Raw genomic sequence first — 27,308 nt, 5'->3', positions numbered from 1 at the left:
ATTTGTAAGCTGAAACTGCATATCTCAGACCTACATTGTCAGACACAATGCACTCAGTTGAGCTAGTGACGTCACTGTGATGGGTGGGGTTAGGTGTGCTCAATAAAACGCAGTTTGTATCCGCTCCACTAGGCGGCATCAGCGAGCTGCCAGTTTAGCCTGAACGCCTTTGACAACAGCGACACAGATCAACACAGGTACACCGTTTTACTGGTGTCAAGTTGAGCTCCAGCAGATGACAGCTCAGTGCCAGACTCATAATGTCAGTTAACAGCACATATTACAGCCCGACAGGGAAGAAAAGCCACACAAAGTGCAGAAATGGAGAGTAACGCGACTCACCTGTAAGTGACTTTGTTTCGTTGGTTTAGTTTGTAGTGATGTTGTTAGAGTGGTTGTGTTCAGTCATTGCTCTCTCTCTCTCTCTCTCTCTCTCTCTCTCTCTCCTCTGCAGCAGTGAAGATACACACGTGTGTCTGTTGTGTTTCTGCTGCAGATCTTTGACCAGTGCTCAACAGCTGATGCTCCTCCACACACTCCTCCACATCCAGGCGGATTCACAGCTCCAGTAAAGGTATTTATGAGCTCATATTTCCAGTAGAGAGTCCAGAAAGTGTGTTTGTTGTGCTGCTGGTCTGTCGCGTGTGTGTTGGGGGAGGGACTTTCTGTAGAAAGCATTTGATTGGCCAGATTTGCTGTCGAGTCCTCAATACAGTATGAGGAGAGTTTAGATGTAAATGATGATATTTTCCAGTGTTTAATTGTGTTTAGTAACATTTAAAGCCCCACAAGCAGCTGTAAGATCATTTAAAATATGCTTGATGTGTTTGATTGAAGAACAAGCAGGTTTTACACATTTTGAGCAATGAAATATAATAATATATTAGCAGATGATGCAGTTTACATTTATTTTGAATAATTTACATTTTATATTAATTATTTGTGTTTATTTAGTTTTTTTTTTCAAAATGTGTAAATGTGGTTATCCTTACACTGGAGAAAGAAGTATTGGTGTGTGTGTGCTGATGGTGTAGTGGTCAGAGCACACAGACTGAGATGTGAAGTTCTCACAGCATACCTGGGTTCAAATCCAAGCCCTGTTACTGCTCTTTACTGCTGATGCAATTACAAAATACAAAAGTGTTTTCCTCATTTGTATTCCCGCACTGATTACTTACGTTTCAGGCGTTCTTCTCTTCTCTCCTGAGGTGTGATCCACACAGCGAAGTGGGTTTCGGAGCCAAACCTCTACCTTAACCTTCTCCTCATCAAACGTGTGTTCAGCCACAGTGTGGGATTTGATCCTTCACTCTTCTGTACGGCAGTCAAACACTCATCCACTGAACCACAGGGCTTGACTTTTGGCAGTAGTTGTTTGTGAGCCAAATTACAAAGAAATTTATCTCAAATCACGGTTAAAATTAAGAAATAGATAAAGCCTCATTCAAACATCTGCTTCACCATCCAGACACAGTGGCTCAGGTCATAAAGTGTTGAGCTTTAATCAAGGAGACCCGGGTTCGAACCTTGCTATGGCTAATGTCCATCTTGAGTTCATTATATTCACCATCGGCGTCCTGCCCTGATGATGGAAGCTGATGGTGAATATAATGAGCTCAAGTTGGATGATGAACACTGATGTGAAACTCATGATGGGTGAGTCAATAAACACAAGTTCTCTGAGGAGACACTCATAAAGTCAAAGGTTCAAGTCTGACATGACTCTTGTTCTAGCGGGATTCGATCCTTTACACTTCTGTACTAAAGTTGAAAGCTGATCCACTGAACCACAGAGCTTGACATTTGGCATCAGTTGTTTTGTGAGCCAAATTACAAAGAAACAAATGTCAAACCTTGGTCATGATGAAATTAGTGATAAAGCCCCATTCAGATATCTCCTCCAACATCTAGACTCGGTAGCTCAGGTCATAAAGTGTTGAGCTTTAATCAAGGAGACCCGGGTTCAAACCTCACCATGGCTAATGTCCATCTTGAGCTCATTATATTCACCAAGAGCTCCTGATGATGGACGCTGATGTGAAACTCATGATGGGTGAGTGAATAAACACAAGTTCTCAGAGGAAGAGACTCATAAAGACAAGGGTTCAGATCTGACTTGTATCTTGTTTTATTGACACAGCTCACACACAGGTCTGCAGGCAAACACCAGTACCAGCAGGTGCTCAGTCAGGAGATCTGTGGCTCTGTGGTAAGAGCGCTGCCCCACGGCTTCAGGGGTTGCTGGTTCAATGCCAGCCAGAACTCTGCGATATGAGTGAATGGTGAGTGAGTGTGAGGCGCGCCTGAAGAAGGGGGGATACCAGTTCGGTCTCCCCCTGGAGCTTCCGGAGCCATGTCCAGCAGGGGTTATACTTCTTTACTGCTGGAAAAAAATAAAAATGAACTGTATAAAAATTTTGGACCTTTGTCCCTTCCCCCACTGTTTCGGTTACCATCATTTGCTTTCTAGAGGAGTGACCCTCCACAAAGAAAATGATGGTAACCGACATGTGGAAGAGCCAAACACACACACACACACAATCACACACATAATCTACATCACCTGTGCAGCAGCAGATGCTTATCATCAGTACAGTCAGTGTCTGTCCACACGTCTCTGCTTCTGTTCAATAGGCTTACAGTTCACAACACTTCACTGATCCTGTAGAGTCGACACAAATGAACACATTATTAAACACACTGAATATCTGATCTAACAACAGACAAATATTACATGTGTATTAAATATTGCGCCCTCCTGTGGAGATTTCTCTGAACTTCACGTTTGCAAATCTTGAATTTACTGAATTTGAAATATTCGCCCTCTTGTGGTGATTTTGTGGACTGCGCTGCTGCTGTTCTAAAATACTGAACGTTTCACCCTCCTGTGGAGATATTTCTGAATTACACCACTGCGAATTTGATGAATTTAAAATATTCGCCCTCGTGTGGTGATTTTGGTGAATGACACCACTGCAAATCTAATTGAATGAATTTAAACACGTCGCCCTCCTGTGGAGATATTTCTGAATTACAGCTTTGCAGATCCGTTGATTTGAAGGATTGTGGTGATTTTCCTGAACTTCAGCACAGCAGATGTAAAGCACTGAGATTTCACTTCATGTGGTGCAGCTGTGGTTATGTGTATTTTCATCTGAGCCTGGTTCTTTCAAGGTTTTTTTTCTTCACTTTCGCCAATTGGTGAAGTTATTGTTGTACAGTTGGCGGTTCATTTCCGTTGTTTGGTACGATTGCATTCATACCAGAAGTGAACCGTACCAGAGTTCACATGAACCGAACCCAGACCACCTCTTTCAGGCGGACTCGGGTACGGTTCACGTGTGCGAACCCGAGTTCAGAAGATATGTTCACACTAGCTAAACGTACCGTACTGTGACGTCAAACAAACCCGGGTGCGGACCAAAAGTGCTAGAGTGAAAGCACCCTAAAAGGAAGCAGAAAGTCTTTGAGGTTTAAAAAAAAAGTAATTATTATTAAATAAAGAAATATCATCAAACTCTAAATATTACACAGTTTTTATGGGGATCTTCAAATGACAGTGAGACAGTAAACTGAGGTCATCGTGAGCACAGTTCTGCTACATGTTGAAGCGAGTCGTTTTCTGTCTTCATCTGTTCCAGGAAAGATCCAAATCTGTTCTTGTTGACTTTATTATTATGATTATTTGAGTCAGTTTTTAATCTTTGACATGATTTTGATCAGTGAATGAAGTTAAACATGACCTAATTTAGTGATGTGTTCAGTTAAAGCGTCTGTCTGTGTCAAATCTCTGTTTTCAGAATCTACCAAGCCAGGTCAGAGGTGTGTAGCAGCAGCTGCCAGTCTGGATGTAGACTACACCAGTATTAACCAGTTTCAGATAAGACGGCTGAGAGTACGAGAAACAGCCTTGAGGATGAAACAGGTCGTTCTCTGTAGAGCTGCTCGATATTGGAAATATGTCACATTGTGATATTTAGATTTCTGTGATTTATATTGTGATATGAGAACAATTTCACCAGATGACTTGAACGGCTCTATGTGTACAGAATTGATCATTTTAGATTGATTAGGATGATTCTGTAGAGGAGAGCATCTGAATAAATATAATAAACAATCTACAAGCTTAGATAAATGCAGCGAAGAGGAAGATAGAGATGAAATAAACAATGTTTTACTGTTTCCTGAAGAGTCTAACAGTACTCAGGTACAGCAACTGAATAATCAAATGTAAAATAATACTGCATAGTCAAGAGCAGTGTTTCCCAACCCTGTTCCTGGAGGCACACCAACAGTACATATTTTGGATGTCTCCCTTTTCTGACCCATTAACTTCAGGTGTTGGAGTCTCTTCTGATGTTATGATCAGTTGATTCAGGTCTGTTTGATTAGGGAGAGGTTGAAAATGTGTACTGTTGGTGTGCCTTCAGGAACAGGGTTGGGAAACACTGGTCTAGATAACTCAGTTACATGAACCGTTATTAAAGTTACGAATGGAAGAATTTCTTAGGCCTGAACTGAAAATCAGGATCTTTATACCTTTGTTGACGCCATTTGTGGCCCTCTGTCAGAGTATAATTGCTGTGTGTTTGTTATTGTAAGGCAGCGAGATCGGCCAGCCAACTCTATGTGAGGGTCACAGAACGGCAAACTGTCTTCAGTAAACTCTCTTAATCTTATTGAATCTCCAGCAAACAAACAAATAGACTATGAATGTAACATAAAAGAATTCCCAAAAGCTGATGATTACAGACTTGACATCAAATATTGATAAATGAAGTGTAAAACATGAATATTGTACTGTAAAGCGTGTGACTTTCTCACCATGATGTTCTTCACTCCAGATTGTCATTTAGCCTGTGTGTAATTAATGCGCCTCTCATCAATAAACATACATTTAATTTATTAGACGAGCTTTTATATTGGGGATGCAGAATATTTTCATTGCTCACAGATTTAATTGACGCAGACACAAATAATAATTTTACCAACAGAAATATGAACTCGTTTCCCTTCATAAATGCCTTATAAACATGGCTGGCTGCTTTTTTAAATCTTGTGAACTCTGCAAGAGGCAGATTTGATCACTCTTTCTCCAATAGTATCTGGATGCAGACCTAGATTTTTAAGCTGAAACTGCATATATCAGACACAATGCACCCAGTTGAGCTAGTGACGTCACTGTGAGGGGTGGGGTTAGGTGTGCGCGTTAAAGCGCAGTTTCGATCCGCTCCACTAGGCGGCATCAGCGAGCTTGCTCTTTTAGCCTGAACACCTTTGACAACAGCGACACAGATCAACACAGGTACACCGTTTTACTGGCGTCAAGTTGAGCTCCAGCAGATGACAGCTCAGTGCCAGACTCATAATGTCAGTCAACAGCACATATTACAGCCCGACAGGGAAGAAAAGCCACACAAAGTGCAGAAATGGAGAGTAACGCGACTCACTTGTAAGTGACTTTGTTTCGTTGGTTTAGTTTGTAGTGATGTTGTTGTAGTGTTTGTGTTCAGTCATTGCTCTCTCTCTCTCTCTCTCTCTCTCTCTCTCTCTCTCTCTCCTCTGCAGCAGTGAAGATACACACGTGTGTCTGTTGTGTTTCTGCTGCTGATCTTTGACCAGCGCTCAACAGCTGACGCTCCTCCACACACTCCTCCACATCCAGGCAGATTCACAGCTCCAGTAAATGTATTTATGAGCTCATATTTCCAGTAGAGAGTCCAGAAAGTGTGTTTGTTGTGCTGCTGGTCTGTCGCGTGTTTGTTGTGGGAGGGACTTTCTGTAGAAAGCATTTGATTGGCCAGATTTGCTGTCGAGTCCTCAATACAGTATGAGGAGAGTTTAGGAGTAAATGATGATATTTTCCAGTGTTTAATTGTGTTTAGTAACATTTAAAGCCCCACAAGCAGCTGTAAGATCATTTAAAATATGCTTGATGTGTTTGATTGAAGAATAAGCAGGTTTTACACATTTTGAACAATGAAATATAATAATATATTAGCAGATGATGCAGTTTAAATGTATTTTGAATAATTTACATTTTATATTAATTATTTGTGTTTATTTAGTTTTTTTTTTTTTCAAAATGTGTAAATGTGGTTATCCTTACACTGGAGAAAGAAGTGTTGGTGTGTGTGTGTGCTGATGGTGTAGTGGTCAGAGCACACAGACTGAGATGTGAAGTTCTCACAGCATACCTGGGTTCAAATCCAAGCCCTGTTACTGCTCTTTACTGCTGATGCAATTACAAAATACAAAAGTGTTTTTCCTCATTTGTGCTCCCGCACTGATTACTTCCCTATCAGTAGCTCCTTTGGTGTGCTCCACACAGCGAAGAGAGTTTCAGAGCCAAACCTCTACCGCAACCTTGTCCTCATCGAACGTGTTCAGCCACTGTGTGGGATTTGATCCTTCACTCTTCTGTATGGTAGTCAAACACTCATACACTGAACCACAGGGTTTGACTTCTGGCAGTAGTTATTTGTGAGCCAAATTACAAAGAAATTAATCCCAAATCACGGTTAAAGTTAAGAAATAGATAAAGCCCCATTCAAACATCTGCTTCACCATCCAGACACAGTGGCTCAGGTCATAAAGTGTTGAGCTTTAATCAAGGAGACCCGGGTTCAAACCTTGCTATGGCTAATGTCCATCTTGAGCTCATTATATTCACCATCAGCGTCCTGCCCTGATGATGGAAGCTGATGGTGAATATAATGAGCTCAAGTTGGATGATGAACACTGATGTGAAACTCATGATGGGCGAGTCAATAAACACAAGTTCTCTGAGGAGACACTCATAAAGTCAAATGTTCAAATCTGACTTGTATCTTGTTCTAGCAGGATTCGATCCTTCACACTTCTGTACGAAAGTTGAACGCTCATCCACTGAACCACAGAGCTTGACATTTGGCATCAGTTGTTTTGTGAGCCAAATTACAAAGAAACAAATGTCAAACCTTGGTCATGATGAGATTAGTGATAAAGCCCCATTCAGATATCTCCTCCAACATCTAGACTCGGTAGCTCAGGTCATAAAGTGTTGAGCTTTAATCAAGGAGACCCGGGTTCAAACCTCACCATGGCTAATGTCCATCTTGAGCTCATTATATTCACCAAGAGCTCCTGATGATGGACGCTGATGTGAAACTCATGATGGGTGAATCAATAAACACAAGCTCACTGAGGAAGAGACTCATAAAGACAAGGGCTCAGATCTGACTTGTATCTTGTTTTATTGAAACAGCTCACACACAGGTCTGCAGTCAAACACCAGTACCAGCAGGTGCTCAGTCAGGAGATCTGTGGCTCTGTGGTAAGAGCGCTGCCCCATGGTTTCAGGGGTTGCTGGTTCAATGCCAGCCAGAACTCTGCGATATGAGTGAATGGTGAGTGAGTGTGAGGCGCGCCTGAAGAAGGGGGGATACCAGTTCGGTCTCCCCCTGGAGCTTCCGGAGCCATGTCCAGCAGGGGTTATACTTCTTTACTGCTGGAAAAAAATAAAAATGAACTGTATAAAAATTTTGGATCTTTGTCCCTTCCCCCACTGTTTCGGTTACCATCATTTGCTTTCTAGAGGAGTGACCCTCCACAAAGAAAATGATGGTAACCGACATGTGGAAGAGCCAAACACACACACACAATCACACACATAATCTACATCACCTGTGCAGCAGCAGATGCTCATCATCAGTACAGTCAGTGTCTGTCCACACGTCTCTGTTTCTGTTCAACAGGTTTACAGTCCACAACACTTCACTGATCCTGTAGAGTCGACACACAAATGAACACATTATTAAACACACTGAATATCTGATCTAACAACAGACAAATATTACATGTGTATTAAATATTGCGCCCTCCTGTGGAGATTTCTCTGAACTTCACGTTTGCAAATCTTGAATTTACTGAATTTGAAATATTCGCCCTCTTGTGGTGATTTTGTGGACTGCGCTGCTGCTGTTCTAAAATACTGAACGTTTCTCCCTCCTGTGGAGATATTTCTGAATTACACCACTGCGAATTTGATGAATTTAAAATGTTCGCCCTCGTGTGGTGATTTTGGTGAATGACACCACTGCAAATCTAATTGAATGAATTTAAACACGTCGCCCTCCTGTGGAGATATTTCTGAATTACAGCTTTGCAGATCCGTTGATTTGAAGGATTGTGGTGATTTTCCTGAACTTCAGCACAGCAGATGTAAAGCACTGAGATTTCACTTCCTGTGGTGCAGCTGTAGTTATGTGTATTTTCATCTGAGCCTGGTTCTTTCGAGGTTTTTTTTTTCTTCATTTTCGCCAATTGGTGAAGTTTTTGTTGTACAGTTGGCGGTTCATTTCCGTTGTTTGGTACGATTGCATTCATACCAGAAGTGAACCGTACCAGAGTTCGCTTGAACCGAACCCCAGACCACCTCTTTCAGGCGGACTCGGGTACGGTTCACATGTGCGCACCCAAGTTCAGAATATTGGAAATATGTCACATTGTGATATTTAGATTTCTGTGATTTATATTGTGAAATGAGAACAATTTCACCAGATGACTTGAACGGCTCTATGTGTACAGAATTGATCATTTTAGATTGATTAGGATGATTCTGTAGAGGAGATAATCTGAATAAATTTAATAAACAATCTACAAGCTTAGATAAATGCAGTGAAGAGAAAGATAGAGATGAAATAAACAATGTTTTACTGTTTGCTGAAGAGTCTAACCGTACTCAGGTACAGCAACTGAATAATCAAATGTAAAATAACACTGCATAGCCTAGATAACTCAGTTAAATGAACCGTTATTAAAGTTACGAATGGAAGAATTTCTTGGGCCTAATCTGAAAATCAGGATCTTTATACCTTTGTTGATGCCATTTGTGGCCCTCTGTCAGAGTATAATTGCTGTGTGTTTGTTATTGTAAGGCAGCGAGATCGGCCAGCCAACTCTATGTGAGTGTCACAGAACGGCAAACTGTCTTCAGTAAACTCTCTTAATCTTATTGAATCTCCGGCTCGGAGTCTTCTCTTGATCGGACACACCAGTCGTTTTGCTCTCAACTGTTAATTTCCCTCCTAACAATGTGTCTGTGTGTTTAACCACTTTTTAACTTTTACAGCATAAACTCAACATCTAATCAGTAATAAGTGATTATTTTTGCTCTCTTTATTCAGAACTTCAGCTCAAATTCTTGATTAACAATGTGGAAATATCAAACCAATATGAATGTAACATAAAAGAATTCCCAAAAGCTGATGATTACAGACTCGACATCAAATATTGATAAATGAAGTGTAAAACATGAATATTGTACTGTAAAGCGTGTGACTTTCTCACCATGATGTTCTTCACTCCAGATTGTCATTTAGCCTGTGTGTAATTAATGCGCCTCTCATCAATAAACATACATTTAATTTATTTGACGAGCTTTTATATTGGGGATGCAGAATATTTTCATGGCTCACAGATTTAATTGACGCAGACACAAATAATAATTTTACCAACAGAAATATGAACTCGTTTCCTTCCATAAATGCCCTATAAAGATGACTGGCTGCTTTTTTAAATCTTGTGAACTCTGCAAGAGGCAGATTTGATCAGTCTTTCTCCAATAGTATCTGGATGCAGACCTAGATTTTTAAGCTGAAACTGCATATATCAGACACAATGCACCCAGTTCAGCTAGTGACGTCACTGTGAGGGGTGGGGTTAGGTGTGCGCATTAAAGCGCAGTTTCGATCCGCTCCACTAGGCGGCATCAGCGAGCTTGCTCTTTTAGCCTGAACACCTTTGACAACAGCGACACAGATCAACACAGGTACACCGTTTTACTGGTGTCAAGATGAGCTCCAGCAGATGACAGCTCAGTGCCAGACTCATAATGTCAGTCAACAGCAGATATTACAGCCCGACAGCGAAGAAAAGCCACACAAAGTGCAGAAATGCAGAGTAACGCGACTCACCTGTAAGTGACTTTGTTTCGTTGGTTTAGTTTGTGGTGATGTTGTAGTGTTTGTGTTCAGTCATTGCTCTCTCTCTCTCTCTCTCTCTCTCTCTCTCTCTCTCTCTCTCTCTCTCTCCTCTGCAGCAGTGAAGATACACACGTGTGTCTGTTGTGTTTCTGCTGCAGATCTTTGACCAGCGCTCAACAGCTGATGCTCCTCCACACACTCCTCCACATCCAGGCGGATTCACAGCTCCAGTAAAGGTATTTATGAGCTCATATTTCCAGTAGAGAGTCCAGAAAGTGTGTTTGTTGTGCTGCTGGTCTGTCGCGTGTGTGTTGGGGGAGGGACTTTCTGTAGAAAGCATTTGATTGGCCAGATTTGCTGTCGAGTCCTCAATACAGTATGAGGAGAGTTTAGATGTAAATGATGATATTTTTCAGTGTTTAATTGTGTTTAGTAACATTTAAAGCCCCACAAGCAGCTGTAAGATCATTTAAAATATGCTTGATGTGTTTGATTTAGGAATAAGCAGGTTTTACACATTTTGAACAATGAAATATAATAATATATTAGCAGATGATGCAGTTTAAATGTATTTTGAATAATTTACATTTTATATTAATTATTTGTGTTTATTTAGTTTTTTTTTTTTCAAAATGTGTAAATGTGGTTATCCTTACACTGGAGAAAGAAGTGTTGGTGTGTGTGTGCTGATGGTGTAGTGGTCAGAGCACACAGACTGAGATGTGAAGTTCTCACAGCATACCTGGGTTCAAATCCAAGCCCTGTTACTGCTCTTTACTGCTGATGCAATTACAAAATACAAAAGTGTTTTTCCTCATTTGTGCTCCCGCACTGATTACTTCCCTATCAGTAGCTCCTTTGGTGTGCTCCACACAGCGAAGAGAGTTTCAGAGCCAAACCTCTACCGTAACCTTGTCCTCATCGAATGTGAGTTCAGCCACTGTGTGGGATTTGATCCTTCACTCTTCTGTATGGTAGTCAAACTCTCATACACTGAACCACAGGGCTTGACTTCCGGCAGTAGTTGTTTGTGAGCCAAATTACAAAGAAATTTATCCCAAATCACGGTTAAAGTTAAGAAATAGATAAAGCCCCATTCAAACATCTGCTTCACCATCCAGACACAGTGGCTCAGGTCATAAAGTGTTGAGCTTTAATCAAGGAGACCCGGGTTCAAACCTTGCTATGGCTAATGTCCATCTTGAGTTCATTATATTCACCATCAGTGTCCTGCCCTGATGATGGAAGCTGATGGTGAATATAATGAGCTCAAGTTGGATGATGAACACTGATGTGAAACTCATGATGGGCGAGTCAATAAACACAAGTTCTCTGAGGAGAGACTCATAAAGTCAAAGGTTCAAATCTGACTTGTATCTTGTTCTAGCGGGATTCGATCCTTTACACTTCTGTACGAAAGTTGAACGCTCATCCACTGAACCACAGGGCTTGACTTTTGGCATCAGTTGTTTTGTGAGCCAAATTACAAAGAAACAAATGTCAAACCTTGGTCATACTGAGATTGGTGATAAAACCCCATTCAGATATCTCTTCCAACATCTAGACTCAGTGGCTCAGGTCATAAAGTGTTGAGCTTTAATCAAGGAGACCCGGGTTCAAACCTCACCATGGCTTATGTCCATCTTGAGCTCATTATATTCACCAAGAGCTCCTGATGATGGAAGCTGATGTGAAACTCATGATGGGTGAGTGAATAAACACAAGTTCTCAGAGGAAGAGACTCATAAAGACAAGGGTTCAGATCTGACTTGTATCTTGTTTTATTGACACAGCTCACACACAGGTCTGCAGGCAAACACCAGTACCAGCAGGTGCTCAGTCAGGAGATCTGTGGCTCTGTGGTAAGAGCGCTGCCCCACGGCTTCAGGGGTTGCTGGTTCAATGCCAGCCAGAACTCTGCGATATGAGTGAATGGTGAGTGAGTGTGAGGCGCGCCTGAAGAAGGGGGGATACCAGTTCGGTCTCCCCCTGGAGCTTCCGGAGCCATGTCCAGCAGGGGTTATACTTCTTTACTGCTGGAAAAAAATAAAAATGAACTGTATAAAAATTTTGGACCTTTGTCCCTTCCCCCACTGTTTCGGTTACCATCATTTGCTTTCTAGAGGAGTGACCCTCCACAAAGAAAATGATGGTAACCGACATGTGGAAGAGCCAAACACACACACACACACAATCACACACATGATCTACATCACCTGTGCAGCAGCAGATGCTTATCATCAGTACAGTCAGTGTCTGTCCACACGTCTCTGCTTCTGTTCAATAGGCTTACAGTTCACAACACTTCACTGATCCTGTAGAGTCGACACAAATGAACACATTATTAAACACACTGAATATCTGATCTAACAACAGACAAATATTACATGTGTATTAAATATTGCGCCCTCCTGTGGAGATTTCTCTGAACTTCACGTTTGCAAATCTTGAATTTACTGAATTTGAAATATTCGCCCTCTTGTGGTGATTATTGTGGACTGCGCTGCTGCTGTTTTAAAATACTGAACGTTTCACCCTCCTGTGGAGATATTTCTGAATTACACCACTGCGAATTTGATGAATTTAAAATATTCGCCCTCGTGTGGTGATTTTGGTGAATGACACCACTGCAAATCTAATTGAATGAATTTAAACACGTCGCCCTCCTGTGGAGATATTTCTGAATTACAGCTTTGCAGATCCGTTGATTTGAAGGATTGTGGTGATTTTCCTGAACTTCAGCACAGCAGATGTAAAGCACTGAGATTTCACTTCCTGTGGTGCAGCTGTGGTTATGTGTATTTTCATCTGAGCCTGGTTCTTTCAAGGTTTTTTTCTTCACTTTCGCCAATTGGTGAAGTTATTGTTGTACAGTTGGCGGTTCATTTCCGTTGTTTGGTACGATTGCATTCATACCAGAAGTGAACCGTACCAGAGTTCACATGAACCGAACCCAGACCACCTCTTTCAGGCGGACTCGGGTACGGTTCACGTGTGCGAACCCGAGTTCAGAAGATATGTTCACACTAGCTAAACGTACCGTACTGTGACGTCAAACAAACCCGGGTGCGGACCAAAAGTGCTAGAGTGAAAGCACCCTAAAAGGAAGCAGAAAGTCTTTGAGGTTTTAAAAAAAGTAATTATTATTAAATAAAGAAATATCATCAAACTCTAAATATTACACAGTTTTATGGGGATCTTCAAATGACAGTGAGACAGTAAACTGAGGTCATCGTGAGCACAGTTCTGCTACATGTTGAAGCGAGTCGTTTTCTGTCTTCATCTGTTCCAGGAAAGATCCAAATCTGTTCTTGTTGACTTTATTATTATGATTATTTGAGTCAGTTTTTAATCTTTGACATGATTTTGATCAGTGAATGAAGTTAAACATGACCTAATTTAGTGATGTGTTCAGTTAAAGCGTCTGTCTGTGTCAAATCTCTGTTTTCAGAATCTACCAAGCCAGGTCAGAGGTGTGTAGCAGCAGCTGCCAGTCTGGATGTAGACTACACCAGTATTAACCAGTTTCAGATAAGACGGCTGAGAGTACGAGAAACAGCCTTGAGGATGAAACAGGTCGTTCTCTGTAGAGCTGCTCGATATTGGAAATATGTCACATTGTGATATTTAGATTTCTGTGATTTATATTGTGATATGAGAACAATTTCACCAGATGACTTGAACGGCTCTATGTGTACAGAATTGATCATTTTAGATTGATTAGGATGATTCTGTAGAGGAGAGCATCTGAATAAATATAATAAACAATCTACAAGCTTAGATAAATGCAGCGAAGAGGAAGATAGAGATGAAATAAACAATGTTTTACTGTTTCCTGAAGAGTCTAACAGTACTCAGGTACAGCAACTGAATAATCAAATGTAAAATAATACTGCATAGTCAAGAGCAGTGTTTCCCAACCCTGTTCCTGGAGGCACACCAACAGTACATATTTTGGATGTCTCCCTTTTCTGACCCATTAACTTCAGGTGTTGGAGTCTCTTCTGATGTTATGATCAGTTGATTCAGGTCTGTTTGATTAGGGAGAGGTTGAAAATGTGTACTGTTGGTGTGCCTTCAGGAACAGGGTTGGGAAACACTGGTCTAGATAACTCAGTTACATGAACCGTTATTAAAGTTACGAATGGAAGAATTTCTTAGGCCTGAACTGAAAATCAGGATCTTTATACCTTTGTTGACGCCATTTGTGGCCCTCTGTCAGAGTATAATTGCTGTGTGTTTGTTATTGTAAGGCAGCGAGATCGGCCAGCCAACTCTATGTGAGGGTCACAGAACGGCAAACTGTCTTCAGTAAACTCTCTTAATCTTATTGAATCTCCAGCAAACAAACAAATAGACTATGAATGTAACATAAAAGAATTCCCAAAAGCTGATGATTACAGACTTGACATCAAATATTGATAAATGAAGTGTAAAACATGAATATTGTACTGTAAAGCGTGTGACTTTCTCACCATGATGTTCTTCACTCCAGATTGTCATTTAGCCTGTGTGTAATTAATGCGCCTCTCATCAATAAACATACATTTAATTTATTAGACGAGCTTTTATATTGGGGATGCAGAATATTTTCATGGCTCACAGATTTAATTGACGCAGACACAAATAATAATTTTACCAACAGAAATATGAACTCGTTTCCCTTCATAAATGCCTTATAAACATGGCTGGCTGCTTTTTTAAATCTTGTGAACTCTGCAAGAGGCAGATTTGATCACTCTTTCTCTAATAGTATCTGGATGCAGACCTAGATTTTTAAGCTGAAACTGCATATATCAGACACAATGCACCCAGTTGAGCTAGTGACGTCACTGTGAGGGGTGGGGTTAGGTGTGCGCGTTAAAGCGCAGTTTCGATCCGCTCCACTAGGCGGCATCAGCGAGCTTGCTCTTTTAGCCTGAACACCTTTGACAACAGCGACACAGATCAACACAGGTACACCGTTTTACTGGCGTCAAGTTGAGCTCCAGCAGATGACAGCTCAGTGCCAGACTCATAATGTCAGTCAACAGCACATATTACAGCCCGACAGGGAAGAAAAGCCACACAAAGTGCAGAAATGGAGAGTAACGCGACTCACCTGTAAGTGACTTTGTTTCGTTGGTTTAGTTTGTAGTGATGTTGTTGTAGTGTTTGTGTTCAGTCATTGCTCTCTCTCTCTCTCTCTCTCTCTCTCTCTCTCTCTCTCTCTCTCTCTCTCTCTCTCTCTCTCTCCTCTGCAGCAGTGAAGATACACACGTGTGTCTGTTGTGTTTCTGCTGCTGATCTTTGACCAGCGCTCAACAGCTGATGCTCCTCCACACACTCCTCCACATCCAGGCAGATTCACAGCTCCAGTAAATGTATTTATGAGCTCATATTTCCAGTAGAGAGTCCAGAAAGTGTGTTTGTTGTGCTGCTGGTCTGTCGCGTGTTTGTTGTGGGAGGGACTTTCTGTAGAAAGCATTTGATTGGCCAGATTTGCTGTCGAGTCCTCAATACAGTATGAGGAGAGTTTAGGAGTAAATGATGATATTTTCCAGTGTTTAATTGTGTTTAGTAACATTTAAAGCCCCACAAGCAGCTGTAAGATCATTTAAAATATGCTTGATGTGCTTGATTGAAGAATAAGCAGGTTTTACACATTTTGAACAATGAAATATAATAATATATTAGCAGATGATGCAGTTTAAATGTATTTTGAATAATTTACATTTTATATTAATTATTTGTGTTTATTTAGTTTTTTTTTTTTCAAAATGTGTAAATGTGGTTATCCTTACACTGGAGAAAGAAGTGTTGGTGTGTGTGTGTGCTGATGGTGTAGTGGTCAGAGCACACAGACTGAGATGTGAAGTTCTCACAGCATACCTGGGTTCAAATCCAAGCCCTGTTACTGCTCTTTACTGCTGATGCAATTACAAAATACAAAAGTGTTTTTCCTCATTTGTGCTCCCGCACTGATTACTTCCCTATCAGTAGCTCCTTTGGTGTGCTCCACACAGCGAAGAGAGTTTCAGAGCCAAACCTCTACCGCAACCTTGTCCTCATCGAACGTGTTCAGCCACTGTGTGGGATTTGATCCTTCACTCTTCTGTATGGTAGTCAAACACTCATACACTGAACCACAGGGTTTGACTTCTGGCAGTAGTTGTTTGTGAGCCAAATTACAAAGAAATTAATCCCAAATCACGGTTAAAGTTAAGAAATAGATAAAGCCCCATTCAAACATCTGCTTCACCATCCAGACACAGTGGCTCAGGTCATAAAGTGTTGAGCTTTAATCAAGGAGACCCGGGTTCAAACCTTGCTATGGCTAATGTCCACCTTGAGCTCATTATATTCACCATCAGCGTCCTGCCCTGATGATGGAAGCTGATGGTGAATATAATGAGCTCAAGTTGGATGATGAACACTGATGTGAAACTCATGATGGGTGAGTCAATAAACACAAGTTCTCTGAGGAGAGACTCATAAAGTCAAATGTTCAAATCTGACTTGTATCTTGTTCTAGCAGGATTCGATCCTTTACACTTCTGTACGAAAGTTGAACGCTCATCCACTGAACCACAGAGCTTGACATTTGGCATCACTTGTTTTGTGAGCCAAATTACAAAGAAACAAGTGTCAAACCTTGGTCATGATGAGATTAGTGATAAAGCCCCATTCAGATATCTTCTCCAACATCTAGACTCGGTAGCTCAGGTCATAAAGTGTTGAGCTTTAATCAAGGAGACCCGGGTTCAAACCTCACCATGGCTAATGTCCATGTTGAGCTCATTATATTCACCAAGAGCTCCTGATGATGGACGCTGATGTGAAACTCATGATGGGTGAGTGAATAAACACAAGCTCACTGAGGAAGAGACTCATAAAGACAAGGGTTCAGATCTGATTTGTATCTTGTTTTATTGAAACAGCTCACACACAGGTCTGCAGGCAAACACCAGTACCAGCAGGTGCTCAGTCAGGAGATCTGTGGCTCTGTGGTAAGAGCGCTGCCCCACGGCTTCAGGGGTTGCTGGTTCAATGCCAGCCAGAACTCTGTGATATGAGTGAATGGTGAGTGAGTGTGAGGTGCGCCTGAAGAAGGGGGGATACCAGTTCGGTCTCCCCCTGGAGCTTCCAGAGCCATGTCCAGCAGGGGTTATACTTCTTTACTGCTGGAAAAAAAATAAAAATGAACTATAAAAATTTTGGACCTTTGTCCCTTCCCCCACTGTTTCGGTTACCATCATTTGCTTTCTAGAGGAGTGACCCTCCACAAAGAAAATGATGGTAACCGACATGTGGAAGAGCCAAACACACACACACACACAATCACACACATAATCTACATCACCTGTGCATCAGCAGATGCTCATCATCAGTACAGTCAGTGTCTGTCCACACGTCTCTGCTTCTGTTCAACAGGCTTACAGTCCACAACACTTCACTGATCCTGTAGAGTCGACACACAAATACACACATTATTACACACACTGCATATCTGATCTGACAATAGACAAATACACAAATATTACACATGTATAAAATATTGCGCCCTCCTGTGGAGATATTTCTGAATTACACATTCAAATATACTGAATTTAAAATATTCGCCCTCGTGTGGTGATTTTGGTGAATTACACCACTGCAAATCAAACTGAATCAATTTCAGCTTTTCTATGGAATAAAATCGCTGTCATAAATATTTCGTGCGTAAATAAAGTTCACACATCCGTAATTATAAAATCGTAAAGGAAAACGGAACGTACTCGTAATTTTACAAGGGTACAATTCCAAAATCTGCGATGAGAACAGACACAGATACGACACTTTCTTTGTCTGTTTGTGTAAGACTGATAAATTCACGATGGGTGTACTTTACAAACACGAGATACAGCTTCAACACGGACATGAAGTCCTGATTACGAGTACGAATCAAACAGCGACACTCCACTGTCAAAATAACGTCACCGCTGTCACAGGCATTAATAAACAAGTGACCTAGTCTGTCTTATATTGTCCTTGCCAACAATCACACATTGTTTGAGGGGTGGTGGTGCAAGATCATTAAATATTTTAGACATTAAACACACATCAGCATAAAATAAGAAACTGTCGAATGTTAGTAATTTTTGTTGTGCAATACAGTTACAATGATGATAGCTCCTTGGCTTTTTAGCTAAAATTTTAACAGTTTGTTTATATATAACATACAATGGTTTTAATGTTGTAATGTTCGTGTGGGACCAGCTTGTAGCACAATAAGATAAGTGAGGGAAAATCATTGTATTCATAAAAAGTTTAGCAGCAGCCATAGGTAACTGATGCCTAATGTTTCTATAAATGCTCAGACTCACTCTTGCACTTTTGGAAACCTTCTTAATGGTTTTAAAAATTTTTTTTTAATTAAGAACGGGCCGAGGATAGAGAGCTGGCATAGTGTAAGTTAATGTTACAGGCAGCGAGCACAGAGTCTCTCAGTGAATCACTTAACGGTGTTCAACTATAACAGGACATCTGTTGATTAAGTAACCTAATTAGCTTTATAGCTAATTCTGGCACAACATGTCATGTTGTACATTGTCCCTGTATAAATAAATAAATAAATAAATAATTGATTCTGTAAGATGTCCAAGAAACACAGCGAAAATGGACCTTATTAAGTCTCAACCTTTTATTACAGCTCATGACGGACATTTCTCAAAGAGGGAAAGTACACCCATCGTGAATTTATCAGTCATACACAAACAGACAAAGAAAGTGTCGTATCTGTGTCTGTTCTCATCGCAGATTTTGGAATTGTACCCTTGTAAAATTACGAGTACGTTCCGTTTTCCTTTACGATTTTATAATTACGGATGTGTGAGTTTTATTTACGCACGAAATATTTATGACAGCGATTTTATTCCATACTTTTCGCCCTCCTGTGGAGATATTTCTGAATTACACACTTGTTAATCTAATAGATTTGTGGTGATTTTGTGAACATTATTACAGTCAGAGTCTGTTCACACACACAGCTCTGCTTTACAATCCACAACACATCAGTTATTCTAAAGAGCAAAGACATTCAGACATTACTAGACTCATTACATGTCTTAAAGTCACTGATAATTCAGTAAATACCTCTGTTAATATCTCATATAAAACATGCAACATCAGACAGAGAGATGATCTATTCCAGTGATGCTCCATCAGTCACTATTATTCATCTACTGTTGTTCTCTGTTCACTTCTGATGATGCTTTAATTAAATGACTGTCTTACAGGCCACAGAACTAACATATAAACACTGAACAGAATCAAAAACACTGTTTCCTTCCTGCAGTGTGTGTATTTGATGCTTGTCTGCTGTGTGTGTGTTAATAAGTGTGATCAACATGTGCAGATTTCCATCATTAAAGTCCATTTCTGTCCACTAAACCCAGACTGAGGACTCTTATTCTGTCAGACCTACAAAACATCACAACAAGAGATTATAGAAACAACAAACTCCAGCAAACATGAGTCTACTGAGCTCCTAAAGCACTGAATATCAACACAGACTAATATTGATGCTCTAATATCAGCCTGTGACTCATTCTGATGTAAATAACAGAGTAAAAGTGGCAGGTAATATCTCCAGATCATTGTTGACAGGATAAATTCACTTACTTAGAGGTGAATCGCGTTGACATGCTGGATTCCTTCATTTTAACGGTCTGCCTGTCAGATTTATGTGCAGATGAGCAGGAAAATGAGCTGTTTAAGTGTCATTATTGTATTTATTCTGCAGGACCTGCATGTGTTGTTGTTTTCATCAAGCGTCATGTCGTCCATCATTGAAAGGTGTCAGACTGAAGGTGAAACGCGCTCTCGCCGCCTTGTGGAGCGGAGGAAAAACTGCACTATTGATTTGATCTACTAATCCTAACAGTGCCGTGATCACATTTGACTGTTTGAGTCATAAACTGCGTGTTTATAAACGTTTCTTCATATCATGTTTTTCATATTACAACCGACACAGCTGAAGCCTTATTTAATAATACTTATTTAACTGTGTCATTCACAACAGTGACCACAGGAGGGCGCGCAGCAGTTTTGCCTCTGCTGATTGATTGACCACATGATGACGCTTGATGACGCAAACCACAACAACACATGCAGATCCTGCAGATGACAGATATTAATAATTACACTTTAAACACAAATATTACCAGCTAATCTGATAATTAAACCGACACACAACCCGTTAAAATGGATCACTCGAGCTTGTCCCGCGACTCAGCTGAAAGTAAGTGGATTTCCTCATATACAGCAGATGTTTTGATGGTAGTTGCGGGACATTTACAATCTGTCAATGTTTTATCCACTGATATTCACATCATTAAGAGTAATATGTGTGTCTGTGTTGATCCTGCAGTCGTTGTGTGAAGCTCTGATGTTTATTTCTGCTGTTAATTCTTCTAGTCCTGAATACTGTAGTAAGAGTAAATGACAGGATTATTTAAAGCGTCCAGATATAAAACACATGTGATGGAAAGACACTTTGCTGATGTTAGTGACTGCTGTTCATTCCGTTTCAGTGTTTCTGTAAACTAGTGATGATGTTCAGAGATCTGTCATTATTTTAATGAGGCTTTTTTATTCAGTGTTGTTGTTTTGTGGCTGTAAAACTGTATTTAACACCAAAGTGAACAGTAAAACATTGATGCAGCATTACTGAAGTATAATAGAGTCTGCTGTATTATATCAATATGAAACATTAATATTCAATAATAATCTATTCATTAAACTCTATTATTTTTAAAATGGCCAACAATATTTTGTGTGTATTTGTCTCTTTCTAGATCAGATATGTGTGTATTAATGTATTTCTGTCTTGACTACAGAGTCTTGTGGACTGTAAGACGTGTGGACAGACACTGACTGTACTGATGAGGATCATCTGCTGCTGCACAGGTGATGTAGATCATGTGTGTGATTGTGGCTCATCCGCATGTCGGTTACCATCATTTTCTTTGTGGAGGGTCACTCCTCTAGAAAGCAAATGATGGTAACCGAAACGGGTGGGGAAGGTCCAGAATTTTTATACAGTTCATTTTAAATTTTTTTGTCAGGCTGTAAAGTATAACCCCTGCTGGACATGGCTCCGGAAGCTCCAGGGGGAGACCGTACTGGTATCCCCCCTTCTTCAGGCGCGCCTCACACTCACTCACCATTCACTCATATCACAGAGTTCTGGCTGGCATTGAACCAGCAACCCCTGAAGCCATGGGGCAGCGCTCTTACCACAGAGCCACAGATCTCCTGACTGAACACCTGCTGGAACTGATGTTAGACTCCATCTGAGCTGTAATTGGACAATAAAGTTTAACCCACATCTCTCTTAGCCTCCTTAAGCATGTTTATCCAGTCACACCACTGTGCTCTTCACACTCAGAGGAAGCTTTTAGTCCTCTTTGATTTGATCACAACAATGTATATTCAGTGATAGCAGGATTTGAACTCAAGTCTCCATGATTAAAGCACAATACTTTACCACCTGAGCCACTGAGTCTGACATGTGCTGCAGGGTTTATAATTAAGTTCACAAGTTTTTACTGAAGATCACAAATCAGCTAAAGAGTTACACACCTTCTTCTGTATTTTCAGCACAGTAAAGGAGCCATTTCTTAATGTTTGTGTGTTTTTATTCACAGCACAGATGGAAAGTAAAGGAGTGTGAAGAAAAGACACGACAAACACAGGTGAGTCAAATCTCTTATATGCAGTGACGCTGCTTTTGAATCACTGATTCATTAAACTTTGAATCTTTAGTTTGAATCTTTGATTCGACTCTGTGATTGAATCAGTGGTTCAGAGCACAAATCTATCTGGCCAATCCTGATTTTAGAAAGATGCTCAACAAAATCCTGAGATGTCAGTGTTTCTCCACTAGAGGGCGCTGATGTGATGAATCTACAATATAGTTTAAGCTGATCTTCAAAACAAATGAGCTGAATTATTGAGAAGCAACAATCATCAACACTCGACTCTCTTTATCTTCAGACAGACATTCAGCCTGAGCTAGAGGAGACGTCTAGAAGAACCAGACGGTAAGAACATCTTACTTCAGCTGACTCTGTCTGACCAAATCAACAAGCTCAGATTAGATGACAGACATTAATAATCAGCAGACATTAATAATCAGCAGACATTAATAATCAATAAGACAGTGACGTGTAAAATGGGGCCTGTCTGAATATCAACACTTGCTGTCTTTGCTCTGAGCACTTGTGTACTTGCTGCTGTTTTCTCTGTGTTTGATCAAGTGTTCAGTATAAGACTGCAGGAGTCGACATGTCTGATGCTCTTACAGGACACGTGTGCTCTGTCTTAACTTTACCTGCAGCAGTAGTTTATTATCTGTAATCTTCTAATGAGGTGACAGTAATGAGCTCAATCAGACTGCTCTGACAGTAATAAATGCTCTAATACTTTATTTTTACTGACAAATTAAAGATCTTATTAGCATAACTTGAACACTGAAGACGAGAACTAGAACATGATGCCTGATGGGAAACGTTCAGCCTCAAATATCATGTTCAGATGCTCTGATGTGTTCAAGAGCAGAAGTGTGTGTATTGAAACAGGCCCGTAATCAGGTCGACATTACAGGTAAAGAGTGTAAAGTCAGGGTTTTATCAGTGAGGACATGATGAAGAACCACCTTCCTCTTCCTCATGGCTTCAGTTCACATGTAAAGCTGTATTTCCAGATCCTGCACAGGGTTTCGCTCTTACTGAAATCCTCAGCATGTTTCAGAGAGCTGCATGAGCTGAACTGAGTCTATCAGAGACGAGAGAGAGACGACATGTGCAGCGTAATGAACAGATATCAGTGTAGATCCATCACCAGAAGACATCTAGTAAAACAAAACAACACATCAAGAGGTTATTTACCAGATGCTGCATCGACTGATTCAGTTCAGAGTGCAGGAGCATAAAGGCTGACGTCCATCATGTGCACTGATGAAATAATTAGTCTTCTTCTTATTATTAGTTTCATTTCAGACTGCAGTCATCACTTATCAGGTGCATATCGCCACCTACTGTATCGGAGTGTGCAGGATGATTATGTGCTGGGAAATTTACTTTTAAAAAGTCTTATATTAGTCTTGAGTCACCTTTAAAGTTATTAAATGTAATAATTATGTTTTAAGGAAAATTATGTTTTAAGTTATTGTTGTGTAATTCATTTATTTTTTCCATCTAAGCTAGGCTTAATATTGTAATATATTACTTTTAAAAGTAACTTTTCTCAATTTTTAAAATTATTTTAAAGTATTATATTATATATTTTAAACATTATATAAATGTAGATCTATATAATATATCCTAAATCCTATAATATATCCTAAATCCTATAATATATCTGTGTATCCTTCAGATATCCCACAACAGCTCCTCTGCACATGTGCGTCTCCTCAGTGATTGACAGCTAATATAAATCCGCCTCCAGCAATAAACTGACCGTCTGTCTGGAACTCGCAAACACGGACGCGCGGAGTGATACACACTGTGAACACACTGTCTCAATGCTGTTCGGTCTGAATATCAGTCCGCTCTGAACTCCAGAACTAACTTGTGCATCATAGAGTTTATTTACTTTATAAATCTGCATATTTAATCATTTAAAGTGTAAAGAGCCAATGAAGCTACTAGTTCTGCTTAAACTAATATAATCTGCATCACAAACCCAAATCACTGATCAAACACGACACACATCAGGATGAACTGAGGAGGAATTAGCATCTGCTTCACACACACACACTACAGGCAGATCGCCGTGTGTACACACTGAACACGTGCTTAATTCAACAGCATATGTCTTACCCTTTCAGTTGAGTGCACAGAGTTAACTCACGATGTTTTGCGAGTCGAAATCCTGTCAAAATGATGACTTTGTCTACAACTGGATGAGTTTAAAGCTTCAGTCTCCTGTGTGCTGCTGCAGCTCGTCTGTTGATCCTGAACTGCAGTTCTCCAGCGCTCCACTAGGCGGAGTCACTCACTGACTGACACACAGAGACACGCCCCCTGTCAGAGCTCGGCCTGGACTTCAGCAGCGGGTGAGTCTCAGCATTCATTCAACTCTTATTCTGTTAATATGATCATGTTTGAGTGCTGTAATGAAGAGCACATCAATATATTCAGAATCAGTGCTGCACTGAGTTCATTCTGTCGCTGATCGAGCTGTTTAGGCTGCAGAGAAGTGAAATTTCTGACTGATTAATGATGTTATCTTAAAAACTCTTAGATTCTGATTGTAATCATTTATATTTGTACATTTCTGTGTTTATTTCTATATACTGATGTTTAAATCTTATTTTATTGTATTTTTCATCCTTATTTTTATTATTTTTTTGATATTTGACATCTAAAAATGTGCTCATGTTAACCAGAAGCTCCTGCATGAGTGTGGCTGGTGATGGTCCAGTGGTCAGAGCACACAGCATGAGCTCTGAATCCTCACACAGGACCTGGGATCAAACCCCTCCTCAGAGCGTGAGGGATCTTTAACATGTTTATTGTGAAATCACAGCTCATCTACAGGTCAAGAGTCGAATATGAGTTCCTGCAGGTGTTCAGACAAGAGATCTGTGGCTCAGTGGTAATAGCTCATGATATCAGACCTCATCCATCACAGTTGATGAGGGTTCAAACCCCACTTCAGAAGATTGAGTCAACACAACAAGTTTATTTTTATTCAGTTCTTTATTGTGAGTTCACAGCTCAGCAGTCTAACATCAGCTCCAGCAGGTGTTCAGATGGATAAGGATTGGTGCAGTTGCAAGTTGAGTTGCATGTAATGGTTTTAATGCTCACACTTAACCCCACCCCTCACAGTGACATCACTAGTTCTTGATTGTGTCTGACATTGCAAGTGTGAGATATGCGGTCTCAGCTTGCAAATCTAAGCGTGCATCCAGATAATATGTCTGTGGTAAGAGCTTCAGGGGTTGCTGGGTTGATCCCAGCCAGATCTCTGCGATATGAGTGAATGGTGAGTGAGTGTGAGGCGCGCCTGAAGAAGGGTGGATACCAGTTCAGTCTTCCCCTGGAGCTTCCAGTGCAGTGTCCAGCAGGGGTTATACTTTACAGCCTGACAAAAATAAAAACAACTATATATAAATGGTCAACCTCTGTCGCTTCTCCACCCGTTTTGGTTATCATCATTTGCTTTCTAGAGGAGTGACCCTCCACAAAGAAAATGATGGTAACCGACATGTGGAAGAGCCAAACACACACACACACACACACACACACACACACACACACACACACACACACACACACGCACACATGATCTACATAACCTGTGCAGCAGCAGATGATCCTCATCAGTACAGTCAGTGTCTGTCCACACGTCTCTGCTTCTGTTCAACAGGTTTACAGTCCACAACACTTCACTGATCCTGTAGAGTCTACACACAAATACACACATTATTACACACACTGCATATCTGATCTGACAATAGACAAATACACAAATATTACACATTTATGAAATATTGCGCCCTCCTGTGGAGATATTTCTGAATTACACACTTGTTAATCTAATAGATTTGTGGTGATTTTGTGAACATCATTACAGTCAGAGTCTGTCCACACACACAGCTCTGCTTTACAATCCACAACACATCAGTTATTCTGTAGAGCAAAGACATTCAGACATTACTAGACTCATTACATGTCTTAAAGTCACTGATAATTCAGTAAATACCTCTGTTAATATCTCATATAAAACATGCAACATCAGACAGAGAGATGATCTATTCCAGTGATGCTCCATCAGTCACTATTATTCATCTACTGTTGTTCTCTGTTCACTTCTGATGATGCTTTAATTAAATGACTGTCTTACAGGCCACAGAACTAACATATAAACACTGAACAGAAACAAAAACACTGTTTCCTTCCTGCAGTGTGTGTATTTGATGCTTGTCTGCTGTGTGTGTGTGTGTTAATAAGTGTGATCAACATGTGTAGATTTCCATCATTAAAGTCCATTTCTGTCCACTAAACCCAGACTGAGGACTCTTATTCTGTCAGACCTACAAAACATCACAACAAGAGATTATAGAAACAACAAACTCCAGCAAACATGAGTCTACTGAGCTCCTACAGCACTGAATATCAACACAGACTAATATTGATGATCTAATATCAGCCTGTGACTCATTCTGATGTAAATAATATGGTAAATGTGGATTGATGTAAAGTTGGTTCTATAATCGCACACTCAGAGTTTCTGCTTGATATAATTTCATTAAAGTATTGTTTGCAAATTCTAAATTGGCAAGTCATATCAGCAGTTAATGACTATTAAAGTACGACATTGTTTACAGTCCATGAAATAGTGCTAATGTTGTTTTGAAGTCAAACTTGCATGCAGTTTCAGACCAAATATTCAAAGTAGCGTGGTAAACAACATAGTCTACATAGACTGATCAACATAGACCATGTCACAAGTTGTCATTGTTCAAAAATGAAATACAAAACCAACTGTACCTCAATTCAATTCACTTACTGAGAGGTGAATCGCCTTGACATGCTGGATTCCTCCATTTTAACGGTCTGCCTGTCAGATTTATGAGCAGGAAAATGAGCTGTTTAAGTGTCATTATTATCTGTCATCCACAGGATTTGCATGTGTTGTTGTTTTCATCAAGCGTCATCATGTTGTCAATCGTTTCAAGGTGTCAGGCTGAAGGTGAAACCCGCTCACGCCGCCTTGTGGAGCGGATGAATAGCTGCACTTATGATTTTATGGATTATTTTGATACTGTTAACATTGCCACTACGATCACATTTGACATTTTTAATCATAAACTGCACTTTTAGATAAGATATTTCATATAATTATTTAGAAAATATCCGACACAGTTGAATAAATGAAACGACAAAATATATTTCGCTGTAAGTTCTGGAATTGTAGTGGTGAAATTCACAACAGTGACCACAGGAGGGCGAAATCAGAAAGAAGAAATCAGCTTGCTCTCACTTTCTTGATCTGTATTTTATCTTTAATTTTCCATCCATTAACAAATCTCACAGAGATAATGACAAAGAATTATGTTTGATATATAGCCCTTCTGCTATATATATATATATATATATAGCAGAAGGGCTGCCAAAATCACTCTGGACCCCTCACACCCAGCACACTGCCTCTTTGAACTGTTACCTTCTGGTCGACGCTACAGAGCACTGCGCACCAGAACAGCCCGACACAGAAACAGTTTCTACCCTCAGGCAATCCATCTCATGAACACTTGATGATAATAATTGTGGAACCAACATCACTACTGCCATACACTTTTATACACAT

At 40.3% G+C, this 27,308-nt stretch overlaps 5 long non-coding RNA genes across 6 annotated transcripts in view; 3 read left to right on the top strand and 2 right to left on the bottom strand.

The window, feature by feature from the left end:
• LOC130223335 (uncharacterized) overlaps positions 1-24,194 on the top strand; it is a 48,350-nt gene extending 24,156 nt beyond the window's left edge. The window contains exon 3 of the long non-coding RNA XR_008836655.1: positions 23,931-24,194. This is a non-coding gene — a long non-coding RNA (uncharacterized LOC130223335). The remainder of the gene's footprint in view (positions 1-23,930) is intronic.
• LOC130223337 (uncharacterized) lies at positions 436-4,905 on the top strand. The gene is made up of 2 exons (XR_008836658.1): positions 436-574; positions 3,801-4,905. It is a non-coding gene; the product is annotated as an uncharacterized LOC130223337 (long non-coding RNA).
• On the top strand, positions 7,485-14,521 carry LOC130223336 (uncharacterized). 2 transcript variants are annotated; one of them, XR_008836657.1, is made up of 3 exons: positions 7,499-9,958; positions 10,082-10,201; positions 13,417-14,521. It is a non-coding gene; the product is annotated as an uncharacterized LOC130223336 (long non-coding RNA). The 2 variants fall into 2 exon arrangements; XR_008836656.1 differs by having other exon boundaries at positions 7,485-10,201.
• Positions 16,892-19,871, bottom strand: LOC130223334 (uncharacterized). Its single transcript, XR_008836654.1, has 3 exons — positions 19,608-19,871; positions 17,308-17,406; positions 16,892-17,125 (listed from the first exon to the last, which is right to left on the bottom strand). It is a non-coding gene; the product is annotated as an uncharacterized LOC130223334 (long non-coding RNA).
• Positions 24,195-24,672: 478 nt separating the features above from the next.
• LOC130223332 (uncharacterized) lies at positions 24,673-26,675 on the bottom strand. The gene is made up of 3 exons (XR_008836650.1): positions 26,508-26,675; positions 25,294-25,401; positions 24,673-25,079 (listed from the first exon to the last, which is right to left on the bottom strand). It is a non-coding gene; the product is annotated as an uncharacterized LOC130223332 (long non-coding RNA).
• Positions 26,676-27,308: the final 633 nt, after the last annotated feature.

This window comes from Danio aesculapii, chromosome 4, assembly GCF_903798145.1.
Source record: "Danio aesculapii chromosome 4, fDanAes4.1, whole genome shotgun sequence".
NCBI classification, from domain to species: Eukaryota; Metazoa; Chordata; class Actinopteri; order Cypriniformes; family Danionidae; genus Danio; species Danio aesculapii.
Note: the sequence above shows the minus strand (reverse complement) of the source record. Positions and strands in the feature narration are given on the sequence as shown.